Below are 7810 nucleotides of genomic sequence, written 5' to 3' on the forward strand. Positions count from 1 at the left end.
AAATGTTTCCGATCCAGTCCACCCCTTCCACATCTGGAAGCAGCAATCGCTCCAACAGGGTGTACCTCGGCAACCTGGGAAACTCTTTCAAGCCTGCCTACTCCCATAATACTGCCCACTTCTCCCATCCTGCCTTCTGCATTTTAATCCCCTTACCCCTCCCCCTATCCCACACCATCCTACCTTCTGCATTTTAACCCCCTCCCCCTATTCCCCACCATCCTGTCTTCTGCATTTTAACCCCCTTACCCCTCCCCCTATTCCCCACCATTCTGCATTTTAACCCCCTTACCCCTCCCCCTATTTCCCACCATCCTGCCTTCTGCATTTTAACCCCCTTACCCCTCCCCCTATTCCCCACCATCCTGTCTTCTGCATTTTAACCCCCTTACCCCTCCCCCTATTCCCCACCATTCTGCATTTTAACCCCCTTACCCCTCCCCCTATTTCCCACCATCCTGCCTTCTGCATTTTAACCCCCTTACCCCTTCCCCTATTCCCACCATTCTGCATTTTAACACCCTTACCCCTCCCCCTATTCCCACCATTCTGCATTTTCACCCTTACCCCACCCCCTTTTCCACCATTCTGCATTTTAACCCCCTTACCCCTCCCCTATTCCCCACCATCCTGCATTTTAAACCCCTTACCCCCCCTCCCTATTCCCCACCATCCTGCATTTTAACCCCCTTACCCCTCCCCTATTCCCCACCATCCTGCATTTTAAACCCCTTACCCCCCTCCCTATTCCCCACCATCCTGCATTTTAACCCCCTTACCCCTCCCCTATTCCCCACCATCCTGCATTTTAACCCCCTTACCCCTCCCCTATTCCCCACCATCCTGCATTTTAACCCCCTTACCCTTCCCCCTATTCTCACTCCACTGACCCCTCAAACCTCCTTAAAGAAATCAATAAACGGCTTGCACCTCCGAGTGAACCCATCCACCGACCTTCTCAGGACGAACTTGGCCTTCTCCAGCCTCAGGAATTCAGCCAGATCACTCATCCACACCCGTTTTTTGGCGGCTCCGAGTCCCGCCACCACCGCAAGATCCGTCTCTGGGCTATCAGGGAGGCAAAGGCCAAAACATTAGCCCCACCCCCTGAACTTCCAGATCTCCAAATGGGGCCAGCTCTGGACTCGGGGCCAGCTCCACCCCCAGCACCTCCGACATTGCATCCGCAAACCCCTGCCAGAACCCCTTCAGCCTTGGACACACTCAGAACATGTGGATGTGATTCGCGGGCCTTCCCGCACACCGCCTACACCTATCCTCCGCCCCCTCTCAAAGAACCTACGCATCCTTGCTACCATCATATGAACCTTATTTATTACCTTAAACTGAATGAGGCTCAGCCTCGCACACGACGAGGACGCATTCACCCTCCGTGTTTTGGCCCCCATTTGCCCTCCCAGCTCCTCCTTCCACTTAGGGCCCCGTCTTCCTCTCCCCCATCTTGTCCCTCAACAACGCCTTGTCTTGCAACTCCAGGGGCAGCAGCCCAGGAAAGGATAGCACATCTCGCCTTACAAGACCCAGGACTTCCAGTGGCAGCCATAGTGGGAGTGGTCACACATTTGGCAGCTCCCGCTCATGGTAGTTTTTCTCGGTCCCTTTCCCCCGCTTGTCAGGCTGATGTTTGAGGAAAAGGGTGCAGAGTTGGTGGAGGAAAGTTTATACTCTACAGGCAAGGTGGTGGATGGATTTGTGGACCAGACGTGGGTTTAGAAGAAAGGAGCTGCAAGAGCAAGAAACTCTTTTTGCATCACAAGGAAAGATGGCCTTTCAGCCCAGTGGTCGATGAGCAGTTGGTGGACTTTCTGAATGAAAACTTCAGTCAGCAGAGGGAGGTTCAAGAGGACCTGGCAAAGGTGGTAGACCCACTGAATGTGGGGATCAATCAGGTGGAGCAGAGGCTGGAAACCCAGAGCCAGGTGATCCAGAAGGTGGAGGTGGCAGTGGGGGAGCAGCTTACCTTGTCGACAGCCAAAATTGGGATGTTGAGGGAGATCCAGAAGTAGCTCAAGGAGAAAGTGGAGGATTTGGAGAAACACTCCAAAAGGCAAAACTTTTGACAAGGTGCCAGAAGGCATTGAGGGAACAGATGCTGGCTTGTATAACCAAAATGCTGGAGCAGCTAAAAGGGGAGGGGGCCTTTGACCGGCTCCTGAAAGTCGATCGGGTGTTGATGAGGAAGCCGCAAGAAAATAAGCCATCGAGGGCAATGGTGGAGAGACTTCATTGGTTCTTGGACAAAGATCCAGCGGTGGGCCTGGCAGACGAGGTGGTGTACCTGGGAGGGCAACCCAGGTATATCAGGACCTGGGTGCGGAACTGGCCAAGAGGACTGAATTCAACTGAATCAAGGTTGCCCCCTTCAAGAAATGGGTGGAGTTTGGGATGCTGTACCTGGCTCACCTCTGGGTGACCTACAATGGCCACAAACATTATTTTGGAACACCGGAGGAAGCAATGGAATTTGAGGCAATGAACTAGCAGGAGAGGGAGGACATTGAACTTTGGAGGAGGTGTGAGGAAATGCTAGTGTTCTGTACCCTTTTTCCCTAGTGGCTTTTTGGGTGATGGTTAGGGGAGAACCTCTTCTCTCAAGAGATTGTTTTTATTTCTTGTGGGGTTATTTGGTGAGATGTTTGGGGGGGGGGGGGGGGGGGGGGGGTGTGGACATGGAGGGTGTGACCTTACTTCTTATTGTTGTTTGCACTATAGAAGTGTGCAAGCCATTGGGGAGGGGGAGCATTAGTTTTGAAGATCGTGGGCCAGATTAGACCAAGGAAAGGGTGGGTAGGGCAAGTCTTCCATGCAGGATTAGATCTGAAGGCACCGGAGGTGGCAGTGTTGATAAATAAGCAGCTAGTGTTCGAGGTGGGGAATATGGTGACAGATTTGGTGGGGGTGGGGGTGGTGGTTTATGATGGTGAAAGGAAATTGGAGGGGATGCCCATGGTCTTGGTGAACATTTATGCCCCAAATTGGGTGATGTTGAATTCATGAGGCAGGTGTTGGGTAAGATCCCGGACCTGGACTCTCACTAGCTGATTATGGCGGGGGGACTTTAATACGATTATTGAGCAGAGATTGGATTGGTTGAATCCACAGGTGTAGAGGGTGTCAGCTGTGGCGAAGGAAATGAAGGGGTTCATGAGTGCATGATGTGGGGGGGATGGAAGAGGTGGGCCTGTGGTGGTTTGGGAGGCAGAGGGCAAAGGAAAGTTCATACTTCTCCCAATTTGGACAGGGTGACTTGTGGATCAATTACTTTCTGGTGGATTCTGCTGGCGGGGTGGTCAATTCTGGGTACTCTGCGATTGTGGTCTTGGACCACACGCCACATTGGATGGACTTGCAATTGGATTGGCAGGGGGGGGGGGGGGGGGAGAAAGAGAGCGCCCACAATGGAGATTAAACGTGGGTTTGCTAGCGGATGGGGTGTGTGGGCAGGTGAGGGCCACTATTCGAATGTATGTGGAGCTGTATGACACAGGTGAGGTTTTATCCGCCACTTCATGGGAGGTGCTTCAGGTAGTCTGGGAAGACTTTATATCGATCAGGGCACATAGGGATAGGACTGAGCGAACAGAGATGACTAGGCTGTGGATGAGATTCTGCATGTGGATAGGAGGTAATCGGAGGCTGGGCTGTTGAAGGAGCGGCAGCAGATCCAGATGGAATTCAGGTTGGCGTCTACGGAAGGCAGTGGGGCAATTATGGAGGGCCAGTGTATGAATATGGGGAAAAGGAGAGTAGGAGGGTGCTGGCTTATCAACTCGGGAAGTGGCAAGGGAGATTGGAAAGGTGAAGGATGGGAGGGGAGGGGAAGGGGGCGGTCTTGGACCTGGTGAGGGGTGAAGGGCGGTCTTGGACCTGGTGAGGGGTGAAGGGCCCCTGGCCAGGGGAAGAGAGAATGCAGTGATTTCTGTAGAAGATCCAGATGGAGTTTGGGTTAGTGTCTACAGAACATAGTGGGGCAATTATGGAGGGCAGTGTATGAATATGGGGAAAAGGAGAGCAGGATGCTGGCTCACCAACTCGGGAAGTGGCAAGGGAGATTGAAAAGGTGAAGGAGCTCTCCAAGGTAGACGATGACCTGGTAGAGGGGCTGGTGTAATGGGGCTGTTTAGCACACTGGGCTAAATCACTGGCTTTGAAATCAGACCAAGGTAGGCCAGCAGCACGGTTCAATTCCCGTAACAGCCTTCCCGAACAGGCGCCGGAATGTGGCGACTAAGGGCTTTTCACAGTAACTTCATTGAAGCCTACTCGTGACAATAAGAGATTTTCATTTTCATTTTTCATTGGACTGGTGGAGGTGATGGAGGACATGGGGACAATGCTGGCAGGCAGGAAAGGCCTCCAAGCCCAGATGGGTTCCCAGTAGAATTTTATAAAAGTTTGGGTGTCCAGGGTTCCTGTGGATCCTACCGCCCGATATTGCTGCTAAATGTGGATGCCAAATGTCTTGGCCTCGCGGATTGAGGACGGTCTGTACCAGGGGTCAGTAAAGGGGAGGCATCCATCAGTGAACGTTAGGTGGTTATTGAATGTGAAAATGATGTCTTCAGAATGACAAAATATGGAGGTGGTGGTCGCTATGGACGCGGAGAAGGCCATTGATCGGGTAAAATAGAGTAGCTGTGGGACGTCCTGGGACTGTTCGGGCAGGGGTTTGTGGATTGGGTCCAGTTGTTGTATATGGCACTGGTAGCAAGTGCAAGGATAAAATCGGGCGAGTTTGGCGTATTTTGGACTATGTGGGACAAGGCAGGGATGCCCACGCTCCCTGTTGCCTTCTACTTTGATGAGCCACTGGAAATGGCGCTTTGAGCATTCAATGAGTTGGGAAGGGATAGTGCCAGAGGTGGAGCACAGGGTCTCGCTACATAACCGGGGGGGGGGGGGGGGGGGTGAACATTTTACAGGATATTCCAGCTACAGGGGTTCAGTCTCATAGCCTCTATAGAATGCCTCATTATAGGATGGATGTGGAAGCATTGGAAAGGGTGCAGAGGAGATTTACCAGGATGTTGCCTGGTATGGAGGGAAGATCTTATGAGGAAAGGCTGAGGGACTTGAGGCTGTTTTCGTTAGAGAGGTTAAGAGGTGACTTAATAGAGGCATACAAGATGATCAGAGGATTAGATCAGGTGGACAGTGAGAGCCTTTTTCCTCGGATGGTGATGGCTAGCACGCGGGGACATAGCTTTAAATTGAGGGGAGATAGATATAGGACAGAAGTCAGAGGTAGGTTCCTTACTCAGAGTAGTAAGGGCGTGGAATGCCCTGCCTGCAACAGTAGTGGACTCGCCAACATTAAAGGCACTTAAATGGTCATTGGATAAACATATGGCTAATAATGGAATAGTGTAGATGGGCTTTAGACTGGTTTCACAGGTCGGCACAACATCGAGGGCTGAAGGGCCTGTACTGCACTGTAATAGAACATAGAACATAGAACAGTACAGCACAGAACAGGCCCTTCGGCCCTCGATGTTGTGCCGAGCAATGATCACCCTACTTAAACCCACGTAACCCGTATACCCGTAACCCAACAATCCCCCCATTAACCTTACACTACGGGCAATTTAGCATGGCCAATCCACCTAACCCGCACATCTTTGGACTGTGGGAGGAAACCGGAGCACCCGGAGGAAACCCACGCACACACGGGATGTGCAGACTCCGCACAGACAGTGACCCAGGCAGGAACCGAACCTGGGACCCTGGAGCTGTGAAGCATTTATGCTAACCACCATGCTACCGTGCTGCCCCTCTCCAGGGCGTCCGCCCATGTCCCCTCCTCAATCTGCTCCCCCAGTTCCACCTCCCACTTAGCCTTTCGCTCCTCTACCCACGCTTCCCCCACCTCCTGCATTACCTGGTAGATGTCAGACACCTTCCCATCCCCGACCCACACCCCCAAAAGCACCCTATCCCTTGCGGGGGCAACAAAGGGAACCCCTCCACCTGTCGCCTAGCAAACGCCTTGACCTGAAGGTACCTGAACATATTCCCCGGGGGGAGCTCAAACTTCTCCTCCAGTTCACCAAAGCTCCTGAACCTCCCATCGATAACGTTCTGTTCTAATGTCTAATGTCGTAATGTTCTAATGTCAAACACCACCTGAATAACCCCTTACTCTGCCTCAACTAGTAGGAACATCCTGCTCGTCTTCACCCTGTACTCATACCACCTCCCTCCTCTGGCCCTCCGTAACTTCCCGATCGCCTTCCCCGAGACACCAATCCAAATTCCATCAACAGACCTGCCTCCAGCCTTGCTCTCCCCCCCCCCCCCCCCACTCTGCTGCATCGCCCTCGTCCCCGCCCCCCCCCTCTGCTGCGTGTCCCCCCCCCCCCCCCCCTCTGCTTCGTGTGTCCCCCACCAACTCTGCTTCGGCCCTCTCCTTCCCACTCTGCTTCGTCCCCCCTCCCCCACCCCATGTCCAAATGGAGGTAAATCCTCTCCCCGCCCCCCATACTCCCTTAATCCTCTCCTCCATCTCCCAATACTCCCTTAAAGAGTAAAAAGGTGCACTCACCCTCTTATGTTCAACATTGGAGAGCCTGTTCTCCAGGTTCCCTGCTGTGTCACTGTCTGTGCGGAGTCTGCTCCGGTTTCCTCCCACAGTCCAAAGACATGCAGATTAGGTGGATTGGCTATGCTAAATTGCCCTAAAGTCTCAATGGGGAGGGGTTATTGGGTTAGGGTGGAAGTGAGGGGTTAAGTGGGTCAGTGCAGGCTCGATGGGCCAAATGGCTTCCTTCTGCACTATGTTCTATGTCTAGATATCCATCCACACCAGAGTAAAACCTTCTCCAGGCATTCCTGCACTAATGCTTTGCCCTTGTAGAAACTGAAAAGTCCACCTCGAGCAGGAGCCACCAAATGTGCGACTGCTCACTCCAGGGCCGCTACTGGAAGTCTCCAGCAATCTGCATCGTTTAGAAGCAGCAATGGATATTTAAAGGAAGCAGAAGGATTGAAACAACTAACCTCAAGAGCAGCCAGCAGAATTATAAATGGTCAAGTCAAGACTAGTTGCAGAGGTTCATCACTTAAGGGATGATTTCTGTATTCTTTCAAGAGAAAGTACCTGGATGATTACTTGGCACCTCATAACATTCAAGTCTATGGGGCCAAACACTGGTAAATGGGATCAGGTAGGCAGGTCAGGTGTCTTTCACGAGTTGGTGCAAACTTGATGGGCCAAAGGGCCTCTTCCACACTATTATTTGGTGACTCTGGTTTGCACTCACCAGTAGCCAGGGTGAATTGTATTTTAACATGCAATCTCTTGAACTTGGCTATCTTGAAAAGGAGTCACTGACTAGCTATTTTGCCAGTTGGAGATCTAGACATGAAAACAGGGCAGAGAAATAAGAATTGCATCTAGTTGAAAACAAGTCTATTGAAAACAGCAACACAAGATCTGCCTTTATCAACATGGTTTGAGTTTTCAGTGTTTCAGGTAGTGTTATGGGATGAAAATTACTAAGTAGCTTGGGTGTTATACTATTTGGCACAGTGGGGTTACTAGACAAAGGGTGGGCATCCTGGCTTCAATGAACACAAGTAATATAACTAGGTTTGGTAAGTGGAAGTCACTGGTGTTGGAGAAATAATGCTGAAGCTTCCACGGTCAAATTTGTCATCTTCCAACTTGATTGAATCAGCAAGCTGCATTAGGATTGAACTGGGTCCCTGCAACCCTCCAAACAGATCATGTCACATTAGGTAATCCTTAAAATCTCTTCAAGCATATTGAAGATGTAACTACATCCAAATA

The sequence above is a fragment of the Scyliorhinus canicula genome, chromosome 4 (genome assembly GCF_902713615.1).
Source record: "Scyliorhinus canicula chromosome 4, sScyCan1.1, whole genome shotgun sequence".
In the NCBI taxonomy this organism is placed as follows: Eukaryota; Metazoa; Chordata; class Chondrichthyes; order Carcharhiniformes; family Scyliorhinidae; genus Scyliorhinus; species Scyliorhinus canicula.